General features: G+C 43.1%; 1 pseudogene; it reads left to right on the top strand.

The window, feature by feature from the left end:
• Positions 1-315: 315 nt before the first annotated feature.
• Positions 316-17,906, top strand: part of LOC109907033 (voltage-dependent L-type calcium channel subunit alpha-1D-like) — a 47,578-nt pseudogene continuing 29,987 nt past the window's right edge.

The raw sequence follows: 17,906 nt of genomic DNA on the forward strand, positions 1-17,906 counted from the left end.
CGATAAAAGTATGCCCCCACAAGGGTCCACTGCAACACTTCACTTCCTACACCACTTGCCCGTCTTCCCTGTTATTGAGTGGTCGGTTGCTGTCCACCGTGCTGAAATGGTTTCCACTGACCACACTGACCAGAAGTTTCTCTACGTCCCCACTGCCCTCCCCTTAAAGATTTCAGGACGGTCATCCTTTTAAACGGCTCAATTACTCTAATCCTGATTCAAGGCTGACCACAGCAGGTAGCTAGCAACCTGTAGAGTGTGTGGGGACGAGTGTATTACTATTCTTGTTCCATTTTTATCTGGGCATACATACATGGTCAAAAAGATGCTGCATTGGATCAAATAAATAAGAAGATCAGATTTCATGAGTAATTTGCTGTCGAAATGAATGGGCAAGGATGTCCCAATTACCGGTGTGGCGCACTGACACGATTCAGAAATGGTTTGCTAACTCTTAAGTGTGTGTTTTGTTAATAGTCAATACGCGATGCACAGCCAATTTTGAAATTGGTTGTCAGTCAAACTCTGCAACTTGCACAACTATTTGATGGTGGCTCTTTCCCTGAAGGCATATTGTGGTTTTGAACTGCGACATGGCAGGAAAAGGTAAGACCATGCAATGTAGACCATGCAAAATGTATTTTGGTTGTTTCTTTTATGCATTGTTGGCCCATTTCAGACTTAGGAAATCTATTGAGTTTTTATGCGTTTTGATTTAAGTACTTCTCCATAGTTTGTATGCAGATGTGTAACAGGCTTTGCAGGCACATGTGGCTCCCTAGCACACTGAATACGTTTAATTCAACCGCTGAAAACCCTCCCACTTGCTGGCCAATAGATTTTCTCCTGGAGTTTTCATTCAGTACATTTATCTAAAGCAATCCTTTAAATATGGTGTACCGTTAATTCGAATTTTCTCGACAGACTCACTACAATGTATCAAGAGACAAGTTCAGAATAGGGATCAATGAAAGAAAGTCATCTAAATACACCCATATACGTCTCATTTTAAGCACCAATTAGATTTAAAAGAATACTTAAGGCATTTATTTAGGGTTAGTGAAGTATTTATGAATCGTATATAAACAGGGTTGGAGAGCCTTTACGCACTAAATATATAGGTGGATCAAAAAAAACATCCTGAAAGTTGACATATTAAATTGTTCAATCCATTAAATATTGGAAGGTGAGAAAAGTGTACAATATGGGTTGAACAATAGTCCTATAAATGTACCCTAATCCTCACTACTCATAGAACTGTGATGACAACAGTCCAGTTGTCGTGAACCATGCTGCAGGTTTAAACCGCTATGTATGGTCTGCATTCCATAATGATTCAAATAGGCTATATGTCCGAAACTAATGCACAACTTGTAATATGTTAGCCCATGGTTACACAAAGTTGGTCCTCGGGACCCCAAGGGGTGCACATTTGGTTTTTACGCTAGCACTCAAATAATCAACGAATCATCAAGCTTTGATCATTTGAATCAGCTGTGTAGTGTTAGCGTAATATTATCCACTACGCTGCGTTAGCTTAACATTATCCACTATTGCTAGCAACCATCAGGATCAACAACACGTACGGACGTGACAGAGGAAAGAAAGGTAAACTAACGATGTAATGGAATGATGCAAAATGTAGGCTACAAATTGAAGGAACGTAACCCACTGGGCACAAACTGGTCGAATCAACGTTGTTTCAACATAATTTGTCAAAATATTGTGACGTGGAATCTATATGGAAAATACATTTGATTTTTTTTTTAAGTAATCAACTGTTGTTTTGAGGGTGAAATTTAAACCACAGGATTATGTCATTGTGGTAACCAAATTTCAACATACAAACTCAGCATAACATATGTTACATTTTTACCTTTAAAACAATGTAAAATCTTCAAAGTTTTATCCATTATCAGACAAAAACTTAATGGGCTGGGCAGCACCTTTTACTGGAAATGTATCTACACCAGGGGTACGTGCAATGTGGTCAGGGGTATGCCAAATAAATAGTCAAATAATTAACATCCAATCACATTAACCATTACTCTCTCGTGGGAATTCCACGAAGGGTCCTTATGTACCCAATTGTAGCTGCTGTTCATTCCGTTTGCTCGAAAATTGATAAAAGGTTAAAAAAAAGTAAGGCCTCCGTCCATAGAGACACATACCAGCTCTACTGGTAGTACTGCTACTTCCAGCAGTACTACACCTGCACCTGTCGATGACACAAGTTCTTCTGCTTCCACGAGCAGATCCAATGCTAGCATCAGTAATTCTACATTTGTTGTTAGTCCAGCTAGCATGGACACTGACAGTTATGAATATGATGCAGCTGGAGAGCTACTGCCCCCTTACTCAGGAATGCACCGAACAGACCGGGACGTTGGACCATCAAAGAGGCGCAACTAAGATGAGAACGACATTGATTTGAGGTTCACTTACATTGGGAGTAGTGCCTTTCCTCAGCCACAGTGTGTTATATGTGCAAAAGTAATGTTACTATCTCACAACTTAATGAAACCTTCACTCTTGCACAGACATTTAGAAACAAAGCATGCCGATTTGAAAACTAAGCCATAGGAGTTTTTTGAGCGAGAATTAAGATGACTTTCGAGTAGTAAGACATGTATAAATGCAACAGATACCATTAATAAGAAGGGGCTAGAAGCATCTTATGTGGTGAGCTACTGAGTGTCTAGGACAGGCAAGCCCCATACTATTGTGGAGGACTTAATTCTTCCTCCTGCAGCAGATATGGCTGGGACAATGCTGGGGGAAAAGGCCCAAAAAACTATACAGACAATGTCTTCATCAAACAACACTGTTTCACAACAGATAAGTGACATGGCAGGAGATGTTTTGAAACAATTACTGCTTCACATACAAGCCAGTGAATTCTATGCGCTACAGCTGGATGAGTTAACAGACGTGGCGGACCTGGCACAGCTCCTGGTATATGTCTGTTATGTTTATGGGGGGGGTCAATTTTGGAAGACATCCTCTTCTGCAAACCACTGGAAACCAGGACAACAGGAGAGGATATTTTTTAAGTACAGGACAGCTTTGTGACATCAAATGAAATTTGGTGGTCAAGATGTTTTGGTATCTGTACTGATGGCGCAAAACCCATGACAGGGAGACATAATGGAATGGTAACTCCCAATGCCACTTGGGTACACTGCAGCATCCACCGAGAGGCTCTTGCTGCCAAAGGAATGACAGCTTGAAAGACATTTTGGACAGTGAAAATGGTTAACTTTGTTAAAGCAAGCCCCCTGAACTCTCGTGTATTTTCTGCACTATGCAATGATATGGGCAGCGACCATGTAATGCTTTTACAACATACAGAAGTACGCTGGTTATCAAGGGGCAAAGTATTGACACGTTTTTTAAAATTGAGAGACAAGCTTAAAGTTTTCTTTACTGACCATAATTTTCACTTGTCTGACTGCTTGCATGATGACGAGTTTCTCACACGACTGGCCTATCTGGATGATGTTTTTTCTCGCCTGAATGATCTGAATCTAGGATTACAGGGACTCTCCGCAACTATATTCAATGTGCGGGACAAAATTGAGGCTATGATTAAGAAGTTGGAGCTCTTCTCTGTCTTTCCATCACAGTAGGATTTTTTATTTTTTTGTGCAAATGAACTCAAGCTTACAATGTCAAATGTGATATAGTGAAGCGCCTGAGTGAGTTGGGTGCCCAATTACGCATGTACTTTCCCAAAACGGATGACACAAACAACTGGATTCGTTATCCCTTTCATGCCCTGCCTCCAGTCCCCTTACCGATATCTGAACAAGAGAGCCTCATCGAAATTGCAACAAGCGGTTCTGTGAAAATTGAATTTAATCAGAAGCCACTGCCAGATTTCTGGATTGGGCTGCACTCAAAGTATCCTGCCTTGGCAAATCGTGCTGTTAAGACACTGATGCCCTTTGCAACCACATACCTATGTGAGTGTGGATTCTCGGCCCTCACTAGCATGAAAACTAAATAGACTGTGTGTGGGAAATGATTTTAGACTGAGACTCTCCAATACAACCCAACATTGCAGAGTTATGTGCATCCTTTCAGGCACACCCTTCTCATAAACCTGTGGTGAGTTATTCACAATTTTCAATGAACAAATAAAGTGTTATATGTAAGATGGCTAAATAAAGAGCAAAATTATTGATTATTATTTGTGCCTTGGTCCTGTAAGAGCTTTTTGTCACTTCCCATTGTGACAAAAACTCACACTCATTCTTATGTTTAATAAATGTATCGTATAGTGTGTGTGGCAGGCTTACAATGATGGCAAAAACAACATTTGAGAGTGCAATGACCCTGGTGCTAGAGGGGGTACGCAGTTGGAGGTTGAATGTTTGAAGGGGTACGGGACTATAAACAGTTTGGGAACCACTGATCTACAGCTACCCTTTGTTGTCCCATCCAGGGTTTTAACCAATCCCAGCCCTGCTTAGCTTTGATATTGGTGAATCTATTACCAATGTGCTATTGTGAGAAGGATTGTTGAGAGGTCTCCACTTCAAAATGGAAAGGATTCACTGTTGCAATCAAAGTTATTTCAAAGGGTGGGTTTAACAGAGCAAATGAAATGTAACCATATTTAATCAATCATCAATTATGCTATTTAGACCTATATAGCATTTGGAAAGCGATCAACAGCAATTGTTTGAATTCAACCCAGAATTCAACTAAAAATAGACAATACAATAGGCATAGGGTTTCAAGCTCTGGTTGATTGTAATGATATTGAATTGTGTTTGGTTGTCAACACAACTAAATATCAACATTTGAAGGAGATGTTTCTTCTGCTTGAATAGTTCCATCTGTGCCACTGATTTACAGTAGTCTGGCTTTTATTCCAGTTTTTCTACAAATGAATCCTTTATATGTTCAATTCACTTCATTTCAGATGCTCTTATCCAGAGCAATTAGGGTTACGTGTGTTGCTCAAGGTGACATTGACAGATTTTTCACCTAGTCGGCTCAGGGATTCAAACCAGTAACCTTTCGGTTACTGGGCCAACATTCTTAACTGCAAGGCTACCAGCCACCTCCTGCTACTACTATCTCAACCAACAATCAATGTTAAAGAATAGGACTAAATTAAATCAAACTTTATTTAAAGTGCATTCAAAGTTTGATTTAGTCCTATTCTTTTACTTAGATTGTTGGTTGAGACGGAGACGTGAATCCAACATCAACTATACATTTGGAGACAAATTGGAATTAAATCCAGACTAAGTCAGTGGCATGGATGGAACTATTCAAGAAGAAGATACATCTTATTCAAATGTTGATATTTGGTTGCGTTGACAACCAAACACAATTCAATATCACTTTTGAAATACAATAACTAGCCTATTACTAGCCTAAGAAATGATATATGTTGGATTCAGGTCTCCAACAGGTCTTATACATAACTTTTGTAGTACTTTTGTAGTACAGTAAATAGCTTGAAGTTAAGGCTAGCTTAAAAACAATTGTAACATTCAACCATAAAATCATTTACACATCCATGGCCAGATTTTGAGGTTACTGTAACTATACATTTGTCCTTATGTAATCATATAAAGTGTGCATGTTCAAGATAGCATGCAATAGCTCCACAGTTCTGTGGAGACCTTCACAATTGCTGTAATAATCTGTGCAGATTTACCAGTCAAACGTTTGGACACACCTACTCATTCAAGGTTTTTAAATTTATTTTTATTATTTTCTACATTGTAGAATAATAGTGAAGACATCAAAACTATGAAATAACACATATGGAATCATGTAGTAACCAAAAAAGTGTTAAACAAATCCAAATATATTTTAGATTCTTCAAAGTAGCCACCCACATATGCTGAGCACTTGTTGCCTGCTTTTCCTTCCCTCTGCGGTCCAACTAATCCCAAACCATCTCAATTTGGCTGAGGTCGGGTGATTGTGGAGGCCAGGTCATCTGACGCAGCACTCCATCACTCTCCTTCTTGGTCAAAAAGCTCGTACAAAGCCTGGAGGTGTGTTGGGTCTTTGTCCTGTTGAAAAACAAATGATAGTCCCACTAAGTGCAAACCAGATGGGATGGTGTATTGCTGCAGAATGCTGTGGTAGCCATGCTGATTAAGTGTGCCTTGAATTCTAAATAAATCACTTACAGTGTCACCAGGAAAGCACTCCCACACCATAACACCTCCTCCTTCATGCTTTACTGTGGGAACCACACATGCAGAGATCATCCGTTCACCTACTCTGTGTCTCACAAAGACACAGCGGTTGGAACCAAAACTCTAAAATTTGGACTAATCAGACCAAAGAACAGATTTCCACCGGTCTAATGTCCATTGCTCATGTTTCTTGGCCCAAGCAAGTCTCTTCTTATTATTGGTGTCCTTTAGTAGTGGTTTCTTTGCAGAAATTCGACCATGAAGGCCTGAGTCTCCTCTGAACAGTTGATGTTGAGATGTGTCTGTTACTTGAACTCTGTGAAAAATGAATTTGGGCTGCAATCTGAGATGCAGTTAACTCTAATGAACTTAGCATCTGCAGCAGAAGTAACTTTGGGTCTTCCTTTCCTGTGGCTGTCCTCATGAGAGACAGTTTCATCATAGCGCTTGATAGTTTTTGTGACTGCACTTGAAGAAACTTTCAAATTTCTTAATGTTCCACATTGACTGACCTTCATGTCTTAAAGTAATGATGGACTGTCGTTTCTCTTTACGTATTTTGTAACAACGCATCCTTCACTCATGCTGCCAAACATACCCTCATGAAACTGACTATCCTACCGCGCCTTGACTCGGTGATGTCATTTACAAAATAGCCTCCAATACTCTGCATTCAATTTGCTGAGTAGTCTATCACAGTGCCATCCGTTTTGTCACCAAAGCCCCATATACTACCCACCACTGCGACCTGTATGATCTCGTTGGCTGGCCTTCGCTTCATATTTGTCGCCAAACCCACTGGCTCCAGGTCATCTATAAGTCTTTGCTAGGTAAAACACCGCCTTATCTCAGTTCACTGGTCACCATATTAGCACCCACCCATAGCACGCGCCCCAGCAGGTATATTTCACTGGTCACCCCCAAAGCAAATTATTCCTTTGGCCGCCTTTCCTTCCAGTTCTCTGTTGCCAAAGACTGGAACAAACTGCAAAAATCACTGAAGCTGGAGACTCATATCTCCCTCACAAACTTTAAGTGTCAGCTGTCAGAGCAGATTACAGATCATTGCACCTATACATAGCCCATCTGTAAATAGCCCACCCAACTACCTCATCCCCATATATATACATTTTTTTTATTTTATCCTTTGCACCCCAGTATCTCTACTTGCACATTCATCTTCTGCACATCTATCACTCCAGTGCTTAATTGTAATTATTTCGGCACTATGGCCTATTTATTGCCTTACCTCCCTAATCTTACTTCATTTGCACACACTGTATATAGACTTTTCTATTGTGTTATTGACTGTCCGTTTGTTTATTCCATGTGTAACTCTGTTTTTGTTTGTGTTGCTTTGCTTTATCTTGGCCAGGTCGCAGTTGTAAATGAGAACTTGTTCTCAACTAGCCTACCTGGTTAAATAAATGTGAAAAAAAATATATATATATATACAAATTTGAACTGTTCTTGCCATAATAGGGACTTGGTCTTTTACCAAATAGGGCTATCTTCTGTATACCACCCCTACCTTGTCACAACACAACTGTTTGGCACAAATGTGTACAAATGTACTTTTAACAAGGCACACCTGTTAATTGAAATGCATTCCAGGTGACTACCTCATGAAGCTGGTTGAGAGAATAGCCAGTGTGCAAAGCTGTCATCAAGGCAAAGGGTGGCTACTTTGAAGAATCTCAAATATAAAATATATTTTGATTTGTTTTACACTTTTTTTGGTTACTGTTACTTCCATGTGGGTTATTTATATTTTTGATGTCTTCACTATTATTCTATAATGTAGAAAATAGTAAAAAAATAAAGAAAAACCCTTGAATGAGTAGGTGTGTCCAAACATTTGACTGGTTCTGTACTTTTTAATGTAATCTCAATTCAGGTCATTTGGTTGTGCTATTAGATGAAGCACAGTGATAACACAATCTGTTGTATAAATAAACAAAATATCTGACATTGTAGTCCCATTTGAACTTTGCTGTGGTTTTAAATGGTTGAAAGTGCAGTGATAGACATTTGGATGACAACTAAACCAAATATCTGTTATTGAAATTTGGTTGTCCTTTTAATTGTTTGATAGCATAATGATACCACATTGGAAATTCAACTACACTTTTGGTTCTCTTTTTGAGCGGGTGAATATAGGTTGTAATCTCATTGATCAATGTCTCAACCAAATATTATCCACCTTGAAATGACGTTGTGTGCGCAGTGGGATGAGATTGACATGATACCATACTTCTAAACATATCTTGAAGCTACACTTTGTTTGTTTACACATGACAATGCAAAAGCAACATAAATAATGGTGTAATACAATGTCAGATTTTGAGTTATAATAGGGTAAGCTCATAAGGCTTTTAATATTCTTCAAGAATCAATGGGTATAGTGTATGTAATGTATTGAAAGGATCTTTTACAATATAGATTGTTAGTCCTAGTCACTCTAAAAACAGCTCTGTTGGCTTTGTCAATGTCATCATCCAATTTAAAGCCATTAGGCCTACATACCATTGTCATGAAACACAATAGGAAATAATAACCAACACCTGTGGCCTATGTAAGCCTATCATACTGTACCTTGTAGGCCTATACTGTACCATGTAGGCCTATATACTGTACCTTGAAGGCCTATCATACCTTACTGTACTATTTAGGCCTATCATACATTACGTACATTGTAGGCCTATCATACCTTACTGTACTATCATACCATATCATGTAGGCCTCCAGGCTGAAACCAATACCTGCCTAACCCCTGGCCACATGTCAATCTAATCCAACATAATAACAATAATAAGAATACAATTGTATTTGTATAGTGCTTTTCATTAGTGTTATCTCAAAGCTCTACATAGGCATGAACACATTGAATATAAACATCATGCATTAAGAATCAAGACAGGAAATAGCAATAGTAGGCTAGGTGCTAAAAGTACTTTCTAGACTCTATTTTAAAAATTCAGATTGAGCGGCTCTCATGGTCAGGGAGAGTATTCCATAGGCGAGGGGCAAGACAGCAGAAGGCTCGGTCCACCATAATTCGGAGACGTGTCTTTGGAACTTGAAGCAGTGGTGAGTTGCTAGAGCGGAAAGTCAGAGGTGGCTCGTTGATAGAAATTAGGTGTTACGATCAACTAGGAGTGGTGGGTGGAATCAGGCGCAGAGAGCAGGGTTCAGTCGTTTGTCAAATTTATTCACCAGCGCAACAAAAACGGTCACACCAACACACAGGGCGTATATAAGTTGCCAGTCCAAACAACAGGACAAAAATAGTCCGGAGAATAGAGACACGAATAAATCACACCATCAAACACAGAGTAGCAAAAAACAAGCCCGCACAAATACCCAGCGGGCCTAGTGCCCTTAAATACCCTACAAACAAACCCTAATGCAAAACAGGTGTACCCAATTACCCAATAACCAAAACAAACGGAAAGGGAATCGATGGCAGCTAATAGGCCGGCGACGACGACCGCCGAGCACCGCCCGAACAGGAAGAGGCACCATCTTCGGCGAGGTTCGTGACATTAGGTCGCTGTTATAGGTGGGACTCAATCAGGTCAAGGCTTTAAACACTAGGAGGAGGATTTTAAAGTCAATCCTATATTTGACCGGTAGCCGACTTCTTGGTCCTGGTGAAGGACTCTGGCAGCACTATTCTGGAGGAGTTGTATCCTCTGAAGGGATTTGCCTGGAAGGCCCCTGAACAGAGCATTGCAGTAGTTGATCTGGGACTAGTTTCTCTGCATCTGGCTGGGAGAGCAATGGTTTGAGCCGTTTCTTAGATGGAAAAAGTATGCTTTTCAGATATGTTTTATATGGGTATCAAAGGACAGAGAAGGATCCAAATTAACTCCCAGGTTTGATTTGTTTATAATACTTTATTTTCATTACTGTCAATTATTATTGGTCAGTTTGAGTAATTGACACAATATTAAAGAGTAGGCCACTTGATAGGCTAGATATTAAAGACCTAGTAAATACAAATAAATGATACACAACACCGTATACACATAGTAGTGCATAGTAACTACATAGCAATAACCTAGAAAATACATTTGATGAATGAATGGTGACTATCTTCCCTCTGTCTCCTGCAGAGGATGGCATCTCCTTGGCTGGCTCGGTTGTCGGGGACAAGTCCGACACCCTTGGCTCTACTGCCTCGGGCAAGAAGAGAGGTGGAGGACAGAAGAAGCAGATGCAAGCCAACAAATCTGCTCTCCGAGCTCCTCGAGCTCTCTGCTGCCTCACCCTCAGTAACCCCATCCGCATGGCTGCCTTGGCCCTTGTTGAATGGAAATATCCTTCAATGATGTACCTCTCTGTGTGTGTGTGTGTGTGTGTGCCTTAGTGTGTGTGCATGCACATGTGTGTGTGTGCGTGCATGTTAAACCCCCCCCCTGTGTTGTTAGACTAGTGTTGTCAATTTCAAAACACTGTCCACAAGACACAGAACTCTGTGGCCTTTTGCAAAACTGTAAATGTAAAAGTGGCCATCTCAAAACAAATACATTAAACAAAACTATATTATACCATCCAAATTGCAAATACATTCATCAAAAAAACTGCCTGCATACATAACGCAACCATACCTACCTCTTGAGTCCAAACAGACAAAACAGAAAGTTTGTTTCTTAAAAATTGCAGTAGATCGTACAGTTATGAATATCACTACTGTTCCCTGAAGGAGGGAACGAGTTATAATTATATCAGATATGAAGGTAAGACCCAGATGCAGACCACGTCGGATAACCAATAGTTTAATAATCCCAAAGGGGCAGGCAAATAGACAGGTCAAGGCAGGGAGTCCAGAGAAGTGGGGGAAAGGTGCAGGATGGCAGGCAGGCTCAGGGTCAGGTCAGGCAGAGGTCAGTAATCCAGAGGTTGGGCAAAGGTACAGGACGGCAGGCAGGCAGAATGGTCAGGCAGGCAGGCTCAGAGATGGAACAGGCAAGGGTCAAAACCAGGATGGCAAGAAAAAAAGAGACTGGGGAAAAGCAGGCGCTGAAACAAACCGCTGGTAGGCTTGATCAAACAAGACGAACTGGCAACAGACAGGCAGAAAACACAGGTATAAATACACAGGGGATAATGGGGAAGATGGGCGACACCTGGAGGGGGGTGGAGACAATCACAAAGACAGGTGAAACAGATCAGGGTGTGACACTATAGTATGTGTGTCACGACTCCTACCGAAGGTGGCTCCTCTTCCTGTTCGAGTGGGGCTCGGCGGTCGTCGTCACCGGTCTACTAGCTGCCACCGATCCCTTTTTCTTTTCTGTTGGTTTTGTCTTATTAGTTACACCTGTTTCTTGTTTAGGTTTTTAGTTGGGCTATTTAAGCCTGTAGGCCCACCTGCTCTTTGTGTGTCCTTGTTTTTCCCACTGTGTTATTGTGTGTTAGTGCGTCTCAGTTTGGGGTTTTCCTCCGGACTTGTTAAGTCCTGGTTTCGGGCGATCGTGTATGTGCGCCCACTAGCATGGCGTGTACGATTGTCCTGTGCGTAAATAAAGCACTATTTCTGTGCCTCCTGCGCCTGACTCCACACCCACTATGCCTAAGAGCGTTACAATGTGGAGTCGACCAATCATATTCACCTGAAGAAAAATGAAATCACGCCCAACAGTCCAAAAGATGCTGAGCCCTCCCTTGGAAGGGATCGTATTCATTTATTCAATTCAGTACCGCTCTTCAGCAAGCCCAATCCCCTGACGGTTGATCACTCTGTATAACATACTATGGAGACATACAATCACACGCCAAGCTGGCTCAGAGGGTACCAAACTAGGAGGCCCACGGCAACCCAAGCACACACAGGTTCTACCAGCTTACCCGAGAAGCCTGAACTGTCAGAGCCTCATGGGGCCTGAACTGTCAGAGCCCCATATAGGGAACCAGAACCATTGACACTCTGCCACTGCAGCCCAAGTCCATAGACCCAAGGTTCCAAGAACAATGCTTATCTTGCAAGCCCAAAATGCCAGAACTCGTACAAGTCCAAAACAACAGAACACCTTTCGTGACTTGGTAAATTGCACACCCTCGCTGCATAGAATCAACCCGAGTCTCAAACCCACAGGAAACCTGACGTAACCTGGAAACAGTGTGCTCACGCGCTGCCAAGGCAGCCCAAGGCTCCAACCTACAGATAACTGTTGTAACCCGGATAAATGCGCAACCTGCATGCTGCCTAACACCCAATCCCGGACCCAGCCATAAGAACTCTATTAGCCACACAGGGAGCTGTTACATCCAAGCAATAAACCCTCACAAAGGTATCTGGGGAATCCCAACTCGCTGCAGCAGAGACATCACAAATCCTCATGCCCCTAAACAATGAGCACACACACCGCTAGGCAACCCTCAGCCTTTGCTTTCATACGCCAGGGACCTTGGTGGCAAAAGCTGCATTAGGACATAACATCACTTTGGATTCGCCAGGTGTGAACTCCAAACAGGAAAGGTGTACTGATGGTGTGTGGAGATCCCCAATGCACTCGTTCGAAACCAAGACTATGAGCAGAGAAGTCTTGTATGAAAGGATCTTCAGGTCCACAGATGACAATGGTTCAAACAGAGGCTCACACAGAGTGTCCAAGACCAAAGCCAGGTCCCAGGTCAGAGCCATAGACATAGGCACCGGTCTGGGCCAACGCATGCCTTTCAGGAACCGCACCACCAGATGAAACCCCGGGGTAGAGCAGTCAATCCCTACATGACACGCCGAGATGGCTGCCATATAAACCTTCAATGTGGGAAATGAAAGGCCCTGCTCAAAACGCTCTTACAAGAACATGAAAATCTCCACCAAAGAAACCTGAAAAGGAGAAACTCCTTTAACCTGACACCTACCCTCAAAGCACACCACTTATATGTTTACAACCCTTTTGTAGAGGCGCCGACTGTATAGTAGTAATCATGTTCGAGGGTAAACCCCTAGCCATAAAAATAAACCTTTCAGCGGCCAAACCCCCAGATCCCATATCTTTTATTTATATATATATATATTTTTACGTTATCATGGTATTCAATTGGTAGTTACAGTCTTGTTTCATCGCTGCAACTCCCGTATGGACTCGGGATAGGCGAAGGTCAAGAGCCGTGCGTCCTCCGAAACACAACCCAACCAAGCCGCACTGCTTCTTGACACAATGCCCACTTAACCAGGAAGCCAACCACACCAATGTGTCAGAAGAAACACTACACCTGGCGACCATGTCAGCGTGCACTGCACCTGGCCCACCATAGGAGTCGCTAGTGTGCGATGGGACAAGGACATCCCTGCCAGCTAAACTCTCCCCTAACCCGGACGATGCTGGACCAATTGTGCGCCACCCCATGGGTCTCCCGGTTGCGGCCGGCTGCGTCAGAGCCTAGACTTGAAACCAGACGGCAATGCAGTGCCTTACACCACTGCATCACTCGGGAGGCCCCAGATCCCATATCTGCTGTCGTGGGTGCCAAACTCGTCCGCCTGGGATAATTGATCCCGACTACATGGAACCCTCCACGGGTCCCAGCCCAACAGGCGGACAAACCCCAGAGCAAGGGTGGTCTTGGCCAAAGCATCCGTTCCCTACGGAGCGCCCAGATTCCTCATTGAGAAGAACAGACGACAATGCACATTTTCTTGCGATGCGTAAAGATCTACGCCGGCCCTGCCGATCTACGCCATCGCCCCCCCCCCCCCCCCCTCCACTGTTGACCAAATACCTCTTTCTGAGTAGCCCACACACAGCGTTCCCCATCCCAGTAAGGATACGTCTATTGTGATCACCCTGTGGGACACCATGGGGACACCTTGAGCAACCAATGTCAGTGGCAAGATACATGTAGCAATCACCCAGCGTTGAAACGGACACCTCAACAGATGTCCCAGAGGCACCACAGCGATCATAGAAGAACTGTGCCAGACAGACTTGGAATGCGACCCTCATCTGTTGGGACATAAATGCATGATTCAGATTCAGAGTCCAAACAACTTTCTTGCGATGTGAAAGCAGTGTGGCGCTTCACCTGTTCCCTCGACTCCACTACGATCAGCCAAAAGTCCAGATAGGCCAATACTCTGATCCCCTGGCACCACACCCGTGCTAAAGCCACCTTCACCACCATATGAAATGTGTGGGACAATGGGGAGAAATGTTTTATTATTTTGTACATTTTCTCCACCATTTGGTAGGTACAGTCTTGTCCCATCCCTGCAACTCCCGTACGGACTCGTGAGAGTGGAAGGTCGAGGGCCATGCGTCCTCCAAAACACGACCCCACCAAGCCATACTGCTTCTTGACACACTTGCTTAATCCAGAAACACCGTACAGCTGGCAACTGAAGTCAGCCCGCCAGAAGTAGTCTTTAGAGCGCAATTGGACAAGGATATGGGGGCCGGCCAAACCCTCCCCTAATCCGGACGACACTGGGCCTCATGGGTCTCCTGGTTGCGGCCGGCTGTGACACAGCCTGGGAACAAACCCAGGTTTGTAGTAACACCTCTCACCTCTCGTTGCGCCACAAACCACATGAAAATACGCATCTTCAGATCTATGGACGTGAACCAATATAGCCGGCAAAGTGTGAGCATTTTAAACTTGCAAGCCTTGAGGTGCTTGTTTAAAACACGCAAGTCCAGGATGGACTGTACCAACCGCTCTGTACTTGTAACACGGGGACCACCCAAATAGCCTGCTTTTGAAAGAGAGAGGAAATCCCTCTCAAGACAGGCGCTAGGACCTCGGGGAACATTGATGATGCCACGAAAAGGAGGAGGACGCACAGCCAACTGCAGACCGTACCCCCTTGTCACCGTCCTCATCACCCATAGTGAAATTACGCATTCCCACCACTGGACAGAGCACGCTGCCAGTCTCCCATAAATGAACTCCTGAACGGGTAGAGCACCACTCTGAGGACTGGGATGATACATTTTTTGTCATGCTTCTTTTCATGTCCACCACTCTTGACAACTGTGTGTCTGAATGTGTTTTATGAACTGTGTTTTATGCCCACACCTGGATGATACCGCACTCTCGATACGCTTGAACACAGAGGAACCTTGGGTAAAAACACTGTACTTTTGTGAAACCGCTGTTCTGATACCCGGGCCCACACTGGGTTCGGGGACTTCAGCAACCAGTAACTTGCTCCCATTGACTAAGCCACTTGAGAGCACTGTTGCCACAGTAAATGCTTGGGGAGGAGGGCCCCGAGAACAGGGCCCCTTCCCCGGCTTCCAGCAAAGGTCGCGGGGTCTGCTCCTTCCCCCGCACTGTGTAAGAATCAGCATTGACCCCACTCTCCTTCGACCCAGCATGGCGTCTGTGCCAAGGCATTTCCCGCTGTTCAGAAGCAACCAGACGGTCATTAACTGAACTCGAAGCCGCCCCCAGGTGATCTATGACACCAATGGTTCACTCTCACCCGGCGAATCCAAAGCCGGGGCTTTAAGCTGCCCCGGACTGATGTCATCCGATTTATACTCTGAAAACCCTCCAGAGCCAACCAGGGACAGTATATCCCTGGAATCTGGACTCTGAACACTTCCAGAGAAACAGGAATGAGCCTCACTTGGCTGGGATGACACCCCTGTCAACTCCAACCACCGTTGTTGCTCTCTCCTGGCCTCAGACAACCCCATTCCCGAGGTCGCTTCACCGGAAGACCCTTCACCAGCAGACACAATCTTTCTCACAAAGTCAGCCCTGACACCCAAGGGAAGTTGAACCCAGCCGGAGACAATGGTCACATGAACTGGTCCGATCCAAAGCCTCCTGAGGGTGTTTCCAAACCAGACAAACAGGACAGCACTTGTGAGTATTGTTTAATTTAACCTCTCTGGTACAAGTGACAACAGCCAGTGAAATTGCAAGGCGCCAAATTCAAAACAACAGAAATCCCCATAATTAAAAGTCCTCAAACATTCAAGTATTATGCACCATTTTAAAGATAAACTTCTTGTAAATCCAACCACAGTGTCCAATTTCAAAAACGCTTTACGGAGAAAGCACACCATGCGATTATGTTAGGTCAGCGCCTAGTCACAGAAAACCATACAGCCATTTTCCAGCCAAGGAGAGGGCTCACAAAAGTCAGAAATAGCAATTAAATGAATCCCTAACCTTTAATGGTCTTCATCAGATGGCACTCACAGTACTTTATGTTACACAATAAATGTGTGTTTTGTTCGATAAGGTTAATCTTTATGTCCAAAAACCTCAGTTGAAATTGGCGCCTTATGTACAGTAATCATTGTCTCAAACAAACATCCGGTGAAAATGCAGAGAGCCACATCAAATTACAGAAATACTCATCATAAACATTGATGAAAGATACAAGTGTTTAACATACATTTAAAGATAAACTTCTCCTTAATGCAACCGCTGTGTCAGATTTCAAAAAGGCTTTACGGCGAAAGCACACGACGCAATTATGTTAGGTCAGCGCCTAGCCACAAAAACAATACAGCCATTTTCCAACCAAGGAGAGGTGTCACAAAAGTCAGAAATAGCGTTAAAATGAATCACTTACCTTTGATGATCTTCATCTGGTGGCACTCCCAGCTCTCCATGTTAGACAATAAATGTTTGTTTTGTTCGATAATGTCCCTCTTTATGTCAAAAAACCTCCGTTTTGTTGGTGCGTTTAGTTCAGAAATCCAAAGGCACAATGTGCGCTCTCAACATCAAGACGAAAAGTCAATAAAGTACAATAAAAGTTAGTAGAAACATGTCAAACGATGTTTAAAATCATAAATAACTATGTTTTTGTCATAAATAATATTTCAACCTGACAAAAGCTTCGTCAATAGAAAAGGAGAAACTGAAAGGCGCGTTCCCGATCACGTGCAGGACTCATGGCTGGAAATTTCCACTGGCCTCTCATTGAAAGTGCTGTATCTCCCTCATTTTTCAGAGTAAAAGCCTGAAACAATGCCTAAAGACTGGACACATGTAGAGGAAGCCATAGATATTGTGAACTGGGTCCTACGTCTTTGTATGGTGGATAGGCTTTCAGTGGAAAAACAGCCTTTCAAAATAAGAGTACTTCCTGGTTGGATTTTCCTTAGGTTTTCGCCTGCGATATCAGTTCTGTTATACTCACAGATTTTATTTTAACGTTTTGGAAACGTTAGTGTTTTCTATCCAGATCTACTAATTATATGCATATATCCTAGCTTCTGGGCCTGAGTAGCAGGCAGTTTAATTTGGGCACACTTTTCATCCAAAACTCAGAATGCTGCCCCCTACCCTAGTGAAGCTATGTTGTGAAACCACATGCCCTAGAGTACTTTTTAGGTTAAAACTTTAACTTTTTGAACTTACACTTACCACTGGCCATCTTACTCAAGCAAGGAAGCAATGGCTACACAAGCAGAGCAGAAAGTAGTGGGTTTTTAGCAAGCACAAAAATCGATACCAAGACCCAAAACTCACAACATCTAGTGGGACAAGTACTCTCTCCACAATAACAGACACCTTAGTCGGAGCCAAATATCGTAGTATTTGTGTTTGTAAATTGCGTGACACGTTATTCCTTCAGGCAAGCTGAAGAGCAAGAATTGAGAAAATGAATGCAAGTCCCGGTATTATAGCCAGAAAGGCGAGGCTTACGAGGGTGGACTCAGCGTCCATTGGCCCGTGTGGTGTGATTTCAGTTTTCTTTAGGTGGATATGATTGGTCATTAACTCCCCATAGTATGTTATACTGAGCGACAGGCT

This window comes from Oncorhynchus kisutch, linkage group LG17, assembly GCF_002021735.2.
Source record: "Oncorhynchus kisutch isolate 150728-3 linkage group LG17, Okis_V2, whole genome shotgun sequence".
Classification (NCBI taxonomy): domain Eukaryota; kingdom Metazoa; phylum Chordata; class Actinopteri; order Salmoniformes; family Salmonidae; genus Oncorhynchus; species Oncorhynchus kisutch.